Below are 17,865 nucleotides of genomic sequence, written 5' to 3'. Positions count from 1 at the left end.
CGCCCTCCCGCCCTCCCGCCGCCGCCCCCCGGCCTCGCCGTCCCGGCTGCGGAAGCCGTCCCGAGTCCGAGGCGCACGGTGACAACTCGCTGGTTGAAGTTTGTGGTCCGGGAAAAGCAAGCGGAAGTGAGAACGATGGTCTTGGAAGCCTGCATTTTGATTGGTCCGCCAGGGAGAGGGCGTGGAGCCCGAAGGAGACCATTTTTGTTTTGGGCAAAGCAAAACTCGTTTGCACCTGCCCCCAATCCCCAACTGGGTGGGGAGTTTGAGTTTCTGGAGATTCTGACCGTTTTCGTTGTTATATCCCAGGTTCTACTGTGGTATATTTTTTAAGCTAATTTGGACGTTTGAAAGACTGGTATTTCTTGGTGGTTATGAAAGATGAGCAGCTCCAGCCAACTCTGAAACCATGCAGCTAGTGCAAAAGACAGCGAATGAGTGGTCTGTTGGCCAGGATAACAGGAGCAGGTGTCAGGCAGCATTGAAGCTAAGAGGGAAAGATTATCATAAAAACTAATTTTTTATTTAAAAAACCCCCTATGACGGAGTTTTGTGGACCACCTCTTGTAATCTCAGCTACTTAGAAGGTGATGTATGTTTGAGTACAGTCAAGACAAAATGCTAACCGACCCTCATTCCAAACAACAAGCTGAACATGGTGGTAAAACCAGCTGCTTGGGAGAGTAGGTAAAGAGGATTGTTGTCTGTGGCCTCATCTAGAAACTAAAACAAAAAGACTAAGAGCATGATTCAAATGGTAGATCCTTCAAGGGAGGCTCAAGTTCAAACCCCTATACAGCCAAAAGAAAAGAGAAACTGTGCACAGTGAAATTATGTACATATATGTATATGTATGTATATCATGTATTATATATAGTGTAGTACTAAGTGCTCAACACTGAACTAATTAAGGAAAACTATGTTCATACTTTCCAGCATTTGCCAAATGTGTGCTGTGTAGGGGATGATCGTACTTTACCCCAAATCAAGCAATTCTCAGAGATTGTAATTAATAATTAAACTGGTCAACAGGCACAAACCAAGTCACATTATCACCTTAGCTGTCTGTGAAGCCCAGAGTGAAGCCCGTGGGATTCATAGCAATAACAGATGGCTCAAGGCCTCAAGAGCTTTGAGTTTTGTAAAGAGAAGTTAATAGTATAAGCAGGTCCTGTCTGGGTGTTTGTAGAAGGAAATTATTAGTGGTGGAGAAGGAGGAATGGCAAGAAAAGCTTCAGAATATATGTGTGTATGTATGTATGTATATGAGTGCATAGAGATGGATAGGTTTTCTTTAAATAAACAAGAAGTTGGAATCATTGAGCCTCCATAATCCACAGAGGATGGTGGCTTCCAGATACAAGATATGGTGAAGAGCATATATTGTGGAGGGACTAGAGTGTTGGACTGGAGCTAGATCATGGAAAAATTTCCATATCACACCAAGAAATTGGATTTCTACTATAGTGTAAATACTGAGGCACTGTGGGAATTTTCAGATGTGAGATGTAAAATGATTAAGTTTTTATTTAAGATCTGCCAACCTCAACCTGGAGGCTAAAGATAGAAAATGTAGATGTCATTTCTATAATAACTAAAATTTTAACACATGGTTAGAAATTATAGATAATTGGCTAGATAGAAAAAGAGCATGTATATTGAAATTTTAACATTTGAAAGGTGTATCATACTACTTTAAACATGTCTGGCAACTCTTCCAATTACTTAAAAAGTACATTTTTTAAAAAGTCTAGTATATTGAAAACAAAACCTAGTGACAGTTAGTGGCCTTAAATTCACTGAAAAGCTTTAGAACTATGCAAATATTCTCTTGACCAAAATTCACTATTACTGAGATTGGCTAAAAGTTTCAAAAAGCTAAAAAAAATGAAAGTAAAATCTCCTCTCCCTCATCTCACTAAGAAGCATTTGCTTTCAGATTCTCTCTGAAAGCTTCTTTTGTTCCATACACCCACAGCCTTTTCTGTTTTTTAATGCAGCCCCTACGCAGGGAAAGCCTTGCCTTCCCAACCTACACATGAACTCTCTGTCCTCTTTCATTTTCTCCACCAAGCCTGGATACATCCTCAAAGTCTCCATCTCTAGCACTGCACTTTCCAACTTGACAAAAGCATGTAAGCTAGGCACCAGTGACTCCTGCCTGTAACCCCCACGGATTCAGGAGGTTGAAATCTGAGGGTCAAGATTCAAAGGCAGCTCAGGGGAAAAGTTCATGAGACTCTTAATCTCCAGTTAACCACCAAAAAGCCAGAGGTGGAGCTGTAACTTAAGTGGTAGAGTGCGAATCTTGAGTAGAAAAGCTAAGGGATAGAACTCACTGAGGCCCTGAGTTCAAGCCCCAGTAGGCACCTGCATCTATGAGAATTTATAGCAATTGTAATTGCTTTTCCTCTTTCCTATCCCCTCTTTATCTTGAGTCATCATATGGGTCATCCCCTTTTGTAGAAATCTAGGGCATGTTGTTAAGACTATTGTTAAGACAGTTTTGTAATGATCAAGTGTCTTGAGAAAAAGCTGTTTACTATTTTGTTTTTCTATTTTCTCATTTGTAAAATAGGTATGATGGGGGTATCACCTTTTTTAATCTCTTAATATTATGGCTCTAAAACTTGTTATAAATAATAATAATAAATATAAATAATCACGGGTTATTCTTATTTAGTATAAGACCACCAGATGGTAGCCAAGCTTTACCTCAAAACTTGAATTCTTCATTTCATGGGCAACAACATAGTGATTAGTTGACTTTAAATAGCTTCACCCAATGGTATGACAAAATTTTAAAAAATACCTTGACCTTGAATTTATTTCCTTGAACTCTTAGTATTTGTTTTGGAGCTATTCATCCAAATATTAAGAATATACACAGTTTTGTTGCATGTACATTTTAAAGAAAGTAATGCATCAAGCATGGTGGTGAATGCTTATAATCTCAGCTACAATGGAGGCATAGGTAGTAAGAACACAGTACAGACCACCATGGGCAAAAATACAAGACCCTATCTAAAAAAAATAAAGCAAAAGAGAGAGGGGAGTGTGGTTTAGGCAGTGTGGTTTAGCCTGGCTAGCAAGGGCTAGGTCATGAGTTCAATCCTCAGTACCACCAAATAAAGAAAAAAGACAAAAGAAGAAAGTGGCCGGGGGTGGGGGGTGCATGCTCACCCACAAGCCATACTTCTAGCTCTTATCCATCAGCTATTTTTAAAGGAGGATCTCATTTTATATTCAGACTTCCTGGGCTATCATGCTCCTACTTGCTTTTCCCTGCATCTCTGGGGATGACAGATGCATGCTACTGTTCCCAGCCATTGTGCTTTGCCCAAAGCTGGGACAACAGATTTGTACTACTGCATACAACCATTAGTTGAGATGGTTGAGATCAAAAAGGTTTTTTTTTTTTTGCCTGAACAGGCCTAGAACTGTGGTCCCTGGATCTCAATTCCCAAGTAGGTAGGATTTTAGGCTTGAGCTACCACACAGGCTTAGCAAGACTATTTTCCAGGAAGTTTAAACCTAACAACCCAAACACTAAGAACAGAAAGATGAAGAGACAGGAGGGAAATGAAAAGTTATAGCGTGCTGGGCTCTGGTGGCTCATGCCTATAATCTTAAATACCTAGAGACTGAGATCTGAGGATCACAGTTCAGAGACAGCCCAAATAGGAAAGTCGGTGAGATTCTTTTTTTTTTTCTTCTTCTTTTTTTTTTGGGTCCGGTTGTGGGGCCTGAACTCTGGGCCTGAGCACTGTCCCTCAGCTCTTCAGCTCAAGGCTAGCACTCTACCACTTGAGCCACAGCGCCACTTCCGGCTTTTTTCTTTTTGCCTATGTGGTGCTGAGGAATCGAACCCAGGGCCTCATGCATGCAAGACAAACACTCTACCACTGAGCCACCTTCCCAGCCCCAAGTCGGTGAGATTCTTATCTCCACTTAACTACCAGAACCCCCAGAGTGGTGCTGTGGCTCAAAGTAGTAGAGCATCGACTGTGCTGTCAGCTCCCTGAAAGCTCCAGGAAGAAACCAAGGCCTCAGGAACACTCCCTTCCCTCAACTAAAACTTGACCTCCTAAAGAAATCCTACTTCCTTCTTGTTTTAGTGGGTTTCATTGAAGGGGCTTAGGGACAGTCTATAGTTCATGATTTTTAGAACAATAACTTTATATAGGTTAATCAGTACTCTAAAATCTTTAAATGAGATGAAATTGAACACCAAATTAGGATTTGTAGGTGTAAATTTTCTTTTAGAGCAGGTATTTTTTAAATTTTATTGTGAAACTACCGTACAGAGGAGTTACAATTACATGGGCAAGATAATGAGTACATTTCTTATCAAGCATTGTTGGCCTCCTCCTTTGTTTTCCCTTCCCATCCCTTCCCATCACTTTTCAAAAGGCACACCATCACCAAAAACAGTACATATTTATAATGATTAGCCAATAGATTGCTTGACATATCTCCTGATACAGTACTTCTGTCTATGGAGATATTCACATTCCTGTACATACAGATAAACACTAAGATGCCTGTAAAACCAGATGCTGGTAGCTCATGCCTATAATCTTAGCCACCTAGAAGGCTGATCTGATGATCGAGGTTCAAAGCAAGCTGAGGCAGAAAAATCAGTGAGATTCTTATCTCCAATTCACTAGCCAAAAGCCTTAGTGGAAACTTTGCTCAAGTGGTAGATCATCAGCCATGAGTGAAAAAGCTTAGAGAGAGCACAAGGCAATAAGTTCAAACACCAATCCTGCATACACATAAAAGATTGCTGTAGCGAGATTTTTGTCTGTGTCTCTTCTGCTAACAAATCTCCTAAATCATTGAGTGCCTATGTATGCTGTTTTTTAGACATCCCTTTTGTTAGCCGATATAGTGGACCAGGCTTCTGGGGAAAACAGTTACAAAAGAGCTGACTGCACAGGTGGACCTTTTGTCTACACATCCCTCCTTCCTGTCGCCTGGACTATATGGATACGTTTGCTGGACTACAGCAGTTGTTTTCAGACCATGAGGTGACTGAGGATAGGAATTATGAGATACAATGGACAAAAGAAGGACTAATGAGTCAAGATCCTTCGTGATAAGGGAACTATCAGTGAAGTTCTGGCTTGACTAACTCTTGAATTATTTTACATGAGAAACATAATGTCCAAACATAAATTTTGGCCCTCAGTGATTTTTGGATTTCTGTTACCTCTTGGCGCTGGAATACACACTCCATGAAGGCAGCTCCCTTGGTGTGTTATCTCCTCAGCGTATTTTGAGGATCTAGCATTGATGGACTCAGGAAATGCTGCTGCTGCTGCTGCTAATGCTGCTGCTGCTGCTCCTGCTAAATGAGGCCAGCCAAGCACAATGCCCCAGATTTCACCATAAATTGCTTTATTGGGTTTTTTTTGTTTATTTGTAATATGGCAAAGAATAAACTGGGAAATTTCTGGAGCTTTTTGAGCCTCCTGAATAGAGGTTAACAACATATGAAGTCAGTAAACATGAGGCAGCTGGGAACTTGGCAAAGAGTGGTGCAGAAGATTTATCCAAACTTAGCTAAAAATAGTGTGGTCTGGCTGGGAAGGAAAGAGGTTATTCCAGCTGGGGTAACCTATTTATGGTAATCTTGGCCACACAAAAACTATAAGGGGCACTATTAGGTATTTGTTGTTCCTAACTGCAGAATACATGAACCGAGCACTGGAAAATAGTTCATCCCACCTGTGACACTTTTCAAAGTATAAACAACTTAAGCACCTAAATGAGCAAACCACATTCACACTGGATTAGGGGTGTAAAGGTCGGGCCTAATTTGTTTCTAAGTCCAGCACCTGAAAGGCCCCATATATATATATATATTAAAAAAAACTCCATAGATGTTTGAAAGTTTACACGGAACTGGAAAATTAAATGAACTATTACTTATTTCCTGTTTCTCCCCCTTTCCTCCCCACCCTTTCCTCACCTGAATTTTCCAAAGGGAACCCCAGTTGGCTATGGTATCCTTGAAAGTTGAATGAAAAAAATCACATATAATTTCATCACTAGAAATATGTTCTCCATGGTTTATAAAGCCATTCCTTGAAGATCTTTTTTTTTGCCTCTTAGAACAGCTCCAAAAATACATAATGATTGCTCTATGAGTGCCTTAAATCTCCCCAGCGCATCTGTCTATCATCTATCTGTATTTCCACGTGCCTATTTATCAAGTTGAAGATCAAGTCACAGTTACAGACTGTGGCCTGTGCCACAGTAGGTTATAGGATAAAGAATATTGGGGGGAGGATGGGAAGTTGGCTCAGTGGTAGAGCGCTTGCCTTGTATGCATGAGGCCCTGGGTTCGATTCCTCAGCACCATATAAGCAGAAAAAGCTGGAAGTAGCGCTGTGGCTCAAGTGGTAGAGCGCTAGCCTTGGGCTGAAGAGCTGAGGGTCTGTGCCCAGGCCCAGAGTTTAGGCCCCACAACTGACCAAAAAAAAGAATATTGAGGGGGCTTTTTGTTGGTTTTTCTATTACTGGGGATTAAACTCAAGGCCTGCTAGGAAAACTCTACCATTTGAGCTATATCCCCAGTCCAGTTGTGCTCTTTGCTTCTTAATTCTATCTTGACTTTTGTTCTGTCCTTTGTAAAATGGAAAGTTTGGACTAGATCAATAATTTTTAATTAGGAGGCCATAAGATTAAAGTAGCATTAGAGAAATAATTCTAAATATTAAAAAAAAAACCACCCAACAGGAATCATGCATTTCTCATGCCGCTGTGTAGACTGAGCTAAAACTTAATTGTCTTTAAAGCTGAACATACATGAATGTAGCATGGTCATATGGTTCTCAGGTCTTGATGTTAACCTCTGACAGAAAGATCCATACAGGATAACATAATAAGCCTTTTTTGGGGGGGTCAGTCATGGGGCTTGAACTCAGGGCCTGGGGTGCTGTCCCTGCAATTTTTTTTCACTCTAGGTTAGTACTCTACCACTTTGAGCCACAGTGCTACTTTCGGTTTTCTGTTGGCTAATTGGAAAGAAGAGTCTCACAGTCTTTCTTGCCTGGGCTGGCTTTGAACCTCAGTCCTCAGATCTCAGCCTCCTGAGTAGCGAGGATGACACACATGAGAGCCTGGTGCCCAGCTCACAGTTAACCTTTAATCAAGTTTACTGAGGTAATGGAATCATTATCTAAGAACTTCAAGCATCATTTTCAAATCACATTTCTGGGACTCATCAAGAAAAACTCATTTTGAATAGATTCCTAGCTATTAGGTTGCTCTCTAGGGTTCTACAGAGACAAGGAGATGAAGGTGTAGAGCCGCTGTCTATCCTGCACACCTCTGTGACTCTTAGCAGAAGTCTTGAAAAGATGGAAGGTGCCAGGACATTTTAACACCCAGCAGAGAGGCCTTAGGCTCCACTGCTGTAACCCAGAGAGTTCTTCTGATAGTTCACACCTCAGCCACACCTAGAAAGGTGTTAGTGGTTAGAATGTGCTTGCCTCCTGTCTGTCCTCATCATTTTAAGGAAGTTGGCATTTCTTAATCGAGATGCAAACTATTTTTGTGTGAACACCTCTGAGTTGTTGAACTTCAGAATGGAGCCAACACTGTGGAAGGTAATTAACTAAACTAATGTAGGCTGGCATAGCTACATGTCAGTTTCCTATAAAGATTTGTGATTATATTTAAATTGTTTTATTTTTATAACTGCTACAGTGACCTCATAAGACACTAACTGCAAATATTTACCAACCCACGTGGTCCTTAAATAAAAAACTAGTTTATCTTTCCTGTGGGGATTGACAGGAAGTAAAACAATTGAAATATATGATCTTTCCATACAGGTGAGTCATTATCCTAGGTAAATGGACAGATTGCCAAGTCTAATGCTTCTTATAGTGGCTAAGGGAAAGAAGCCCAGAAAAAGAAAGATCATTTCCTTCTTCCTTTGGGACCTGCACTGCATTGTGCTGGATACATTATAAACCTTTAGTGGATGTTTACAGAGGACAATCTAATCATCACCCCCAAACATCAAATATTATCTTCGATCTATGATGAATTTCTAGACACATGCACTCCCAAGTTTCTTCAAATTCTAAGAGTCTCTAAGGAAGAGATAATTATCGATACTGCTCATTTTTTTATCAAATTCAGCACTTATTTTATTCTTTCTTATTAAAAATTTTAAAGTGTAAATGGAACATAAGATGGTCCAGTCAATGTGGAAATCACTATAGCAACTCCTCAAAAAATTCAAGACATCATTACCATACAATCCATCCAGCCATTTCAGCCTTGAGTATACATCCAAAATTCAAAGCAGGAACGCAAACAGGTATTTGCACATTCCCACTTGCAGCAGAGAATGCTTGATGCCTTTAGTACCTGGAAGAAACCCAAGTGTTGATGGAAGATCCTGTTGCCTGGTTGTGCCCCCTCCAATTTGAATGTGGAAATCTACTCCCCACTGTAATGATAGAGGGTGGGCCTTTGGGAGATTATTAGTGGGATTAGTGGTCTTATGTGGTCATATGTGATGTGGGAAGTGAGCAGGAAGGTGTGACCTGTGAACCAGACCTCAGATCTGCTGTTGCATTAATCCTGAACTTCCCAGCCTCCACAACTGTGAGGAATAAATTTCTGCTAGTTAGAATTCATCTAGTCTATAGTATTTTGTTATGCTAGCTTGAGTAGATTAAAACAAAAGATGAATAGAAACATAAAATGTGGTAAATATATATAGTGGAAGATTACTTGGCTTTAAAGAGAAGGATTTTCCTTACCTGGATAGCTTTGAACACATTATGCCAAGTGAAACAAGACAGGTACAAAAGGATGGATACAATATGATTCTACTTATTTAAGGATTCTAGACTAGCCAAATACACACACACACAGAAAGGATGGCTATTTCCAGGCTTGGAAGAGAAATTAGGGAGTTGCACTGTTTTAATGGCTATGGAGTTTCAGTTTAGTAAAATGACAATGTTCTGGTAATAGGTACTGATAAACATCAGCACCTGTACAATATGAATGTACTCAATATCACTGAACTATACAAATGAAACAGTTGAAAGGGTAAATTTTATTGAATGTATATTTTACCACAGAATCTTAACTAGATAGTAGCCTAAGCAATATATTTACTGAGCTTCCAAGTAGAAGGTGAAGGAAATAGAGTATCAACATAGCAGAAAGTACATTTTTCCCCTTGCTTTCTGGAAAGACAGCAGTTATAAGAGCACAGGGTAGAACTAAACCCACACCCTGTGTTTTTAAACTTTCTTGTGTGACAGGGACGGTCTGGCATCTATGTATCTACTTTTGGTGCTTGAGTAGGATTGATGCCACACATAGCTCTCCAGATGGCAGTTCATGATAGGGCAACTGGTTTCCCTTGGCGGAAGCAAGAAAGAGCACCAGAAGAGGATATGCTCTATGAAATCGCAGTGTTTTTCTGTGTACTCTCTTCATTGGAAGCCAGTATTCTCTTCATGAAGTCAAGCCTGCCTTTATGAGGATGGGGTTATGTAAGGACAGGATTCATAGACTGGGGAACATCTTATAAAAACTACCTGCTACTAGGGACCAAACAGTATAATTTCTCAAGTAACCCACTAGTTACCTACCAGTGGCTCATGTCTATAATCCTAGTTACTCAGAAAACTCCTTAAGAGTTTCTAATTAACTAGCAAAAAACTGGAATGGAGACATGGCTGTGAACAAGCAAAACAAACAAGAACTTGAGGCAGAGTTCAAGTCTGGAGCTAATAACAGATGATTTAAAAATAAATTTCCTGAAGAAAGTTGTACCTGTTGGAAGATCTGATCATTTATTTCTCTTTAAACTCATATTTCCATTCCTCTGTTCACTGACATTCATTCAAATGTAACACATCTTTATACCTGGAATTGTTTTATTGATCTCCTTATTCTATGCCAGCATAAAAAAATAAGGTGTGCAAACTTAAATTTTTATTTAAAAATTTCCTATCATATGGTTTTATTTTTCTAAACTGAATCATCATTTATTTATTATTAACCTTAGTAGGTGGTAGTAGTTTTAATGAATAGATATCAGTACTGATCAAAACTACAAAAACTTTCAATGAAATTTGATAATGATCAAATACAAGAAAGTAAAATGTCACAGAATAAGTTGTTTAATGTAAAGGAAGTATTTATTCTGTTTGTTTGTTTGTGCTGTTCCTGGCAGCTTGAATTCAGGGCCTGGGCACTGTCCCTGAGCTTTTGTGTTCAAAACAAGTACTCGACCACTTGAGCCACAACCCTCCTTCTTGGCTTTATGGGATTTAATTGGTGATTAGGAGTCCCATGGACTTTCCTGCCCAGGCTAACTTCGAGCCTCAATCCTTAGATCTTAGTCTCCTGAGTCTCTAGGATTGCCAGTGCAAGCTACCAACACCTGGCGATTTTGTTCTTTCTCCACTTACTTCATTTTTTTCTCTCTTGAGTATTACTTGAAATGAATCAGGTCCATGAGTCAATGGAGAGAAAATAAAATATTTATGACAATTGTTAAGTGCCTTATTTTCAGGAGAATCACGTAATATTCCCATTAAACCAATCCAAATATAAACAGTACTTGGGAGTAATAATAAATGAACAGAGAAATAGTTGATGTATGGTAGAAAGTCCAGATTAAAATCAGTATGGATTTAGGGCATGTAACAAACCTCTGGGGGAAAAAAACAATCAAAATATTTTCTATGCAAGTCTGAAACACAAACTTACCTCCTTAAAAAAAAACCTCTCCATCCTAGCAGCATAGAAATATGTGTTTATAAAGAGTACAAATTTAAAAATGGCAATAGAGGAAAATAACTCCTGGAGTTTTTCTGTTTTCACCAGCTTGTTATTACCACAGTGAATGGAAATAAGCATCACAATAGAAAGTACATTATTTGAGGGACTGCATTCATTGGCTCAAGGAAAGAACTCCATTGGGCCAAGAATATAAACCTGGAAGTGATGCAGTGTGCAGCCTGTTCACATGTGCATGACAAAACTAACATTTCTGCACATGGCTATAAATGATTGTGAACGATCTGTAAAGTTGTCGAAATTCATTGATACAATAAACAAGGGGTGATTTTATTGTTCAATTATTGACCTCAGCTGTTTCTTATCTAATCCCCTCCATGCATGAATAATGACAAAATACAATCTCTCTCATGTAACTTTAATAGTTAGGCACTTACCAAGTATTGCTGGCTTGATATTTACAACTGCCAAGCCTGGATCACCATGTCTATTTTAGGTTTCCTGTTGTAGCTGAGACAACAAGCATGTGTCTCCATGCCTCCTCTGTTGAGATGGAATTTCATGAACATTTCTTCCCCGGGCTTGCCTGTAACTCAGATCCTCCCCCATCTCAGTGAGGATAGCAGGCACACCACTACGCTCACTATTGGTTTTGAAGAGGGCCTCATATGTAAGTCTAGGCTGGCCTCCAACAGTAATCCTCCCCATCTTGCCTCTCAACTAATTAGGAGTGATATGGGTCAGACGGGTCTCCCCTTCTCCCCACTGACACAATCACTCATAGTTTTTTTTTAATCTGTGAAAGGCAAAACATTAAAAATTTGTCAATGTAGAAACTTCTCTGTGAAGTCAGGGAAATTTTCAATTGTCCAGACAATTCACAACATACACATTTATATAGGTTTAGTACCTTACATTTTGTCCACATTACATAAATGTAATTTTAATGCAGAGTTTCAAATTCTCTTAGAAGTCAAACATGCCATGTATCGATTTCCATTGTTGTATTCATTAGGAACTGTGCTTATCACCTGAAAATAATTAACAAGTCCAAATTCTTCAAGAATTAAGGTAAGAAATTAAACCAGGTGTAGTGGCACAGTCTAGAATCCCAGCTACCCATGAGTCTGAGACGAAAGGATAACTTGAGTTTTGGAGTTCTAAGCTAACCTAGGTAACATAGTAAGACTCTGTCTCTGAAATAAAATAGGAAAAAATAGATCTCTTTGATTCATTACAGAATATTTTATCTTTTAAAAAACTGTTAAGAATTGTGTTTAATAGAAAAATCCCCAAATCTAGAGTTATGAAAAGAACATATTCAGAGATCATTCTTCTACTTAAGAAAATGTTGGTCATTGTTCTATCCCTTATTTTGTAAAATCAGAGCCTTTGCTATTAGACAAGGTTTAAATCTACCATTTTCTTTGTTCTTTGAAGTTCTTGTCTTGTTTGCTATCTTTGAAGTCCCTTTGAAGCCTCTCTTCTGTAGATGTCTAGATTTCATTTTTATTCACCTTTACTGGATCAGAACAGTGACAAACTTCTACTTTGTTTCTCATGATTTCACAATCCATTAACCCATGTTTAGATAATCATTGATGACCTTGAAGATCTGAGTGGTTCTTCTAGTTCAATGGACTTCTAGTACATTTGCATGAGGAGTCAGGGTGCTAAGCAGAGGGAACCGATGATCACCAGTGAGATCAATGGTTTTGAAGTATAGTCTCAAGGGGGTTCCCTACCCTAACCAGCTTTTGCATGAATTCCGTGACACTATTCTCATCTCCTTTTCTTTGGCCCTTGTGACTATTCCAGATTAAGAACTGAAGTATGGAAAGTAATTTAAATGTTCAATTCTTTCCTCTTATCTTACCAGTTGACTGATATTAAGCAATACTAGATTTTTTAATTCTTGAGTTTAAATATGTTCAATATGTTTTAATTAGGTGTAGGTGCCCTTATCACCTAGACAAACTGGATACATAATAGATGTTTCAATACATTTTATTTTTATTTGGGGATTTGCTTTTCTAATCTTTAATTTGTCGTTTTAACTATACAAAATTATTTTATGGTTACAAAGTCATGAAAAACAAAACAAAGTACATTTTATTCATGTCTTCTCTACCCAATTTCCTACTTTCCTTGTGAGTTACCATTCTGTTTTAAGTCCATTGTATTGCAATATTATTTACATACTACAAAATATAAACTTTAATGGTATATTTTGATGAGTTTTAGAAAAATGATATACAAAGCTTCATTGTGTGTTATACTTGTATAGCTACTGTACAATACTTATACAACATTTCCATTGTGTTACAAATCCATTATGCTTCCCTCAGTACACAGATTATTACTGAACAGCGTTCTGTCAATGTGGATTGAATTTGTCTTTCCTACATTTCATACTCTTGGAGTCATTTATATGTACACTCTGTTTCTGGCTTATTTTGTACAATATAACTTTAATTATCCACATTGTTACATTTATTATTGATTCATTCCATTTTTAAATTAAAATGACTTTTGTAAGGTCAAAAATGACATGTAATAAACTGCATGCATTTACAATGTGTGATGTGGTAATACTGAAGGAAGAGTTAAATAGCAGGCCTGAAACTGCTATGCTTAGAAAGGTCAGCTCTTCAGCTCAAGGCTAGAGCTCTACCACTTGAGCCACAGAGCTACTTCTGGCTTTTTTCTTTTTGCTTATGTGGTGCTGAGGAATCAAACCCAGGACCTCAGGCATGCAAGGCAAGCACTCTACCACTGAGCACCTTCCCAGCCCCTCCGTCACTTCTGAGGATATATCTTTGGCTATTTTTTCTCCTTGTTAAGTGTCATTTAAAAAATTATTTGTTGTGGTATATATACACAATGGAATTCTATGCCTCCATCAGAAAGAATGACATTGCCCCATTTGTTAGGAAATGGAAAAACTTGGAAAAAATTATATTAAGTGAAGTAAGCCAGGCCCAAAGAAACATAGGTCCCATGGTTTCCCTTATTTGCAATATCTAGTATATCTATGAGTCAAGCAGAAAAGGTCAGATAATGTGATGTCAGGAAATTGAACCCTTAGATATGTATCTTAATGTTTTTTTTTTTCTTGCTTTTTTTTTTATGCACTTATAAGATTATCTCTTTGTTGCTTTGTATGTCCCTCCCCCACAGTATAACCCCTGCTTTCACTATATTCGATGTCAGTATAACTTGAGGAGGAGATGAGGAAAAACCAGTTGTTTAAAGATACAGGTGGACCTGTTGCAACAATGAGAAGTACAAGTTGTCATGTCCAAAACGAGCTTTACAACGTTGGTGGGGGGGGGGGAAGGAGAAAGATTGGGATTGGGAGGGGGGAGGCTGGGAAGGGATGTGAAGGGTAAACAAAAGGAGGAGGCTGCAATGCTTGGTAAGAAATGTACGCATTATCCTGCCCATGTAATTGTAACCCCTCTGTACAGTATCTTCACAAATAAAATAAAAAAAATTATTTGTCATGCTTTTGATAGGATGCTGGACATGTATTTTCCTTTACTCTATTTTGTTCCATTCCTTAAAGGAATTTGACTTTTCTAGCAAGCAGCTAATATAGGTGAACTTTGTTTTTAGGTTCATCTAGGCTGCTGCATCTTTAGGAAGAATTTATCTAGCTTGGCTTTGAAACATGGTTTTTCTGGGTATCTTTCAAATGCTCTGTGTGGTCAACGCGATCGCTACTGAGTCTACGGGAAATGGATGGAGGGGCTGGTAGCTCTCTTAACCCCAGGAATTGCTCATTTGATAATTCCCTGAGCTTATTCTGTGCCTAGAAGTTGTTCTGATCTGAACTTTGGAGGTTTTCTCCTACACATGTGAAGAGAGCAATATTCAGCTGAAGATTCAAAGGGTCTCCTATGCAGTATTTTGGAATTATTCTGCTTCTCCTTCTACCTGTCCTTCTGTCTTTCTTATTCAGACTGCCTCAGCCTTCACAAATTCCAGGCATTTTATCCTCACCCAAAGATTGCTGCTCTCTGTTTGGGTTTTCATTCTCCAAATCATTATCCAGAAATTGCTTCCCAACAAAAGAATCATATCATTCCTTTTCCCCCTTGATAGAGTCTGTCCTGCACTGACTGCTGCTAGGTATTTGAAAATACAAGGAATAGAAAAGTCAGGAGTAGTGGCACATGCCTGTAATTCAGGCAATTTGGTAGGCTGAGGCAGGCAGCTTGATTCACCACATAGAGAATTCCTATCTTAAAGACCAAAAAAAGTATATGTAATATACTGCCATTTTCTTATGAAAAATATATATGTTTATATTATGAAATGCAGTGAAAGTATAATGTATTACTTTAAAAAATAATTACTTGGATTTCTGATTCGAGTCATGAAAGAGATATGGAATCTGGAATTCTTGTCCCAGTGTAAACAACTAGAAAATTGGGTGGAGGGGATAATTCATAAGTAATTAACACCATTCCTTATAGCCAGGTAATATTCCATTTACTGGGTACATTACTCTTTATTAAACTAGTCCCTGATTGAACACTTGAGTGATTTTTAAATTTTTTGCTACTGTAACTAGCACTGAAATTAATAACTTGAGAAAAATGCATTTATAGGTTTACCAGTATATATAAGATAAAAATTTTCAAGTAGATAAAATTTTGGTAGATACTAACATAGTTCCCTCTACAAGTTATTGTTGTTGTTTTGACAGTCCTAGGGCTTGAACTCAGTGCTTAAGTGCTCTTCTAGGCCTCTTTGTGCTCAAAACTAGTGCTCTACCACTTTAGCCACAGTACCACTTCTGGCCTTTTCTGAGTAATTTATTGGAATAAGGGTCTCATTGACTTTTTCTGCCCAGGCTGGCTTTGAACCACTTTGAGATCTGAGGAGATCTCAGCCTTCTAAGTATCTGGGACTACAGGTGTGAGCCACCAGTGCCCGAGCTACAAGTGTTTTTTTTTTTTTTTAATCACATTTATTCTGCAAGAAATGAAAGTGTTTATTTTATTTAGCCCCAATCTCACAAATAAAATGTTCTCAAACATCAAGATATTTGTCAACATGTAAAGAAAAAAGTGTCATACTAGTATAATTTTAATTTGCACTTACTATGAATAGGGTTGAGTTTCTCTTCATACAGGAAAGAGCTCCCTGAATTACCATATTTATGAATTGCCTAAGATGACATCTTATGTTTTCGGTCTAGTTTCCTTGTGGTGCATTTGCCACGGAAATACTTTTTTTTTTATATTATCAAGTTTAAAGAATTGGTTCAAGTGGAAAGCATGTTCCTATCAAATGAAAGTCCTTGAGTTCAAACTCTAGTACTAAAAAAAAGGTTAAAAAAGTTTATCTTTAAAAAAATTCATTCCTAGTTCTGAAAATTATTTTCATTCCAAGGTTGAAAAATATGCCTGTATATTTATTAAGTACACAATACTCTCATTTTTTACAGTTAAGCCTCTTAACCATTTGGAATTTTTCCTGGTACGTGGTGTGGGGAATGGATCCAGTTTTATCCCCTGTGTTGACTTTGAGTTGCCCCTTTCCTCTGAACTCATCTGTAAAGATGGCAGACTTGAGATACCCAGTGAACCAGTATACCAATGGGCACTCCGGTTACTATTTCTCAGTTGGTAATGCCCCTAAGACACACTTGCCCATGACATTTACTAGGAACTGAACTTAGCATTAGTGACAGTCTTAGTAAGCAGCTTGAGAGGCAGATTAATCTTTCAGGCGTTACCTGTTTGGAAAGTACAATAAAGTCACAAAAAGGAAACTATTCTTACTACCTGGTACAACATCTTGAAATGTAATCTGCATGTTTCTTTGGCCTTTTCCACAGGCCTCATTAATCATTATCTGGAAAATCCAAATCCTATTACTGTTATTTACTTTACAGTGTGAACTGGCCTTCCTCACATTGATGTATATAGCATTCCAGAGGTCTCTGGAAATGTATACATCCGCTCTCATTCTAAAGTGGGTACTTTTTTTTTTTATTGTTGTTCAACAATCCAGGCACACCTCTCTGTCTCTTATTCTCTCTCTCTGTGGCTCCCTTTAAAAGAACAGAATGTCACTTAATTAACCTTTTTCATCTGTGGACAATAATTTTCCACTCATCTTCTGTCTTTGGCTTATGATACTGGTGTGTGTGTGTGTGTGTGTGTGTGTGTGTGTGTGTGTAGGATTGTAAGATCAACAATGAGAAACACGGTAGTTGGAGTTAATCAATTACTTCTTCGTGATAACAGTGCCAGCTATTGGAAATTTTAAAATGAAAAGCACCATCATCTGTCCTGATAAATTTAGCTTGCTAGTTCTAAATTTAGCGTCACTGTTACTTATAAGCCACCCTCCAGGTTAGGCCTGTTGTTACTCCAGCCTCGTTCCACGTGGGCCACCCTGGCGCTTCCAGTCTCGCAGGAGGTGTCAGCGGGGCGATCCCGGGCCGGGAGGGTCCGGTTGGGGGCGCCGTGATCACGGGGAGCTCTTCACAAGTCTCGGGGGCTGAGTCGAGGCCACGTTCGAGTCTTGGCTCCAGAGACTTTTTGCACTGTCTTGCAGTCGCACGCACACGCGAGGCTTCTTGGGGACTCCGGGTGTCCCTAGGTGGGGCGCTTGGCTCTGGGCGCGGCGCCCTGGGGGCGGTGGGTGGGGGGATCTGAGGTCCAGGATCCCAGCGTGGTGGGTTCCGTCTGGGCTTGGGCTTCCCAGCAGCGCCCTCCCCGGGGGCGGGCCCTGGCTCTCCGTGCCGCCACGAGTGGGCGGCCAGGGGCGGGCGGCAGAGAGGACGATCGGCTGCTACGAGCGTGCAGCCTAAGCGGCCACCGTGATCGGAAGGGAAGCCAGGCCAGGCGGGGGTGGCGGAGGAACCAGAGCCGAGGAACGGGGAGCCGCCGCCGAAGCGGGAGGCGGAACCTCTGTGTGGGCTGGAGCCGCCGCCGAGGTTCCAGGACGCCGCCCGCGGAGCCCTCCCGCCGCCCCGTAAGGTGCTCGCCAGGTGGCTCCCCACTCCGAGGGCGCCCTCTGCCGCCACTCCCGGCGCCCGGGACGGAAGGAGCG

This window comes from Dipodomys ordii, unplaced genomic scaffold, assembly GCF_000151885.1.
Source record: "Dipodomys ordii isolate 6190 unplaced genomic scaffold, Dord_2.0 Scaffold97, whole genome shotgun sequence".
NCBI classification, from domain to species: Eukaryota; Metazoa; Chordata; class Mammalia; order Rodentia; family Heteromyidae; genus Dipodomys; species Dipodomys ordii.
This window is presented reverse-complemented; position numbering follows the sequence as displayed.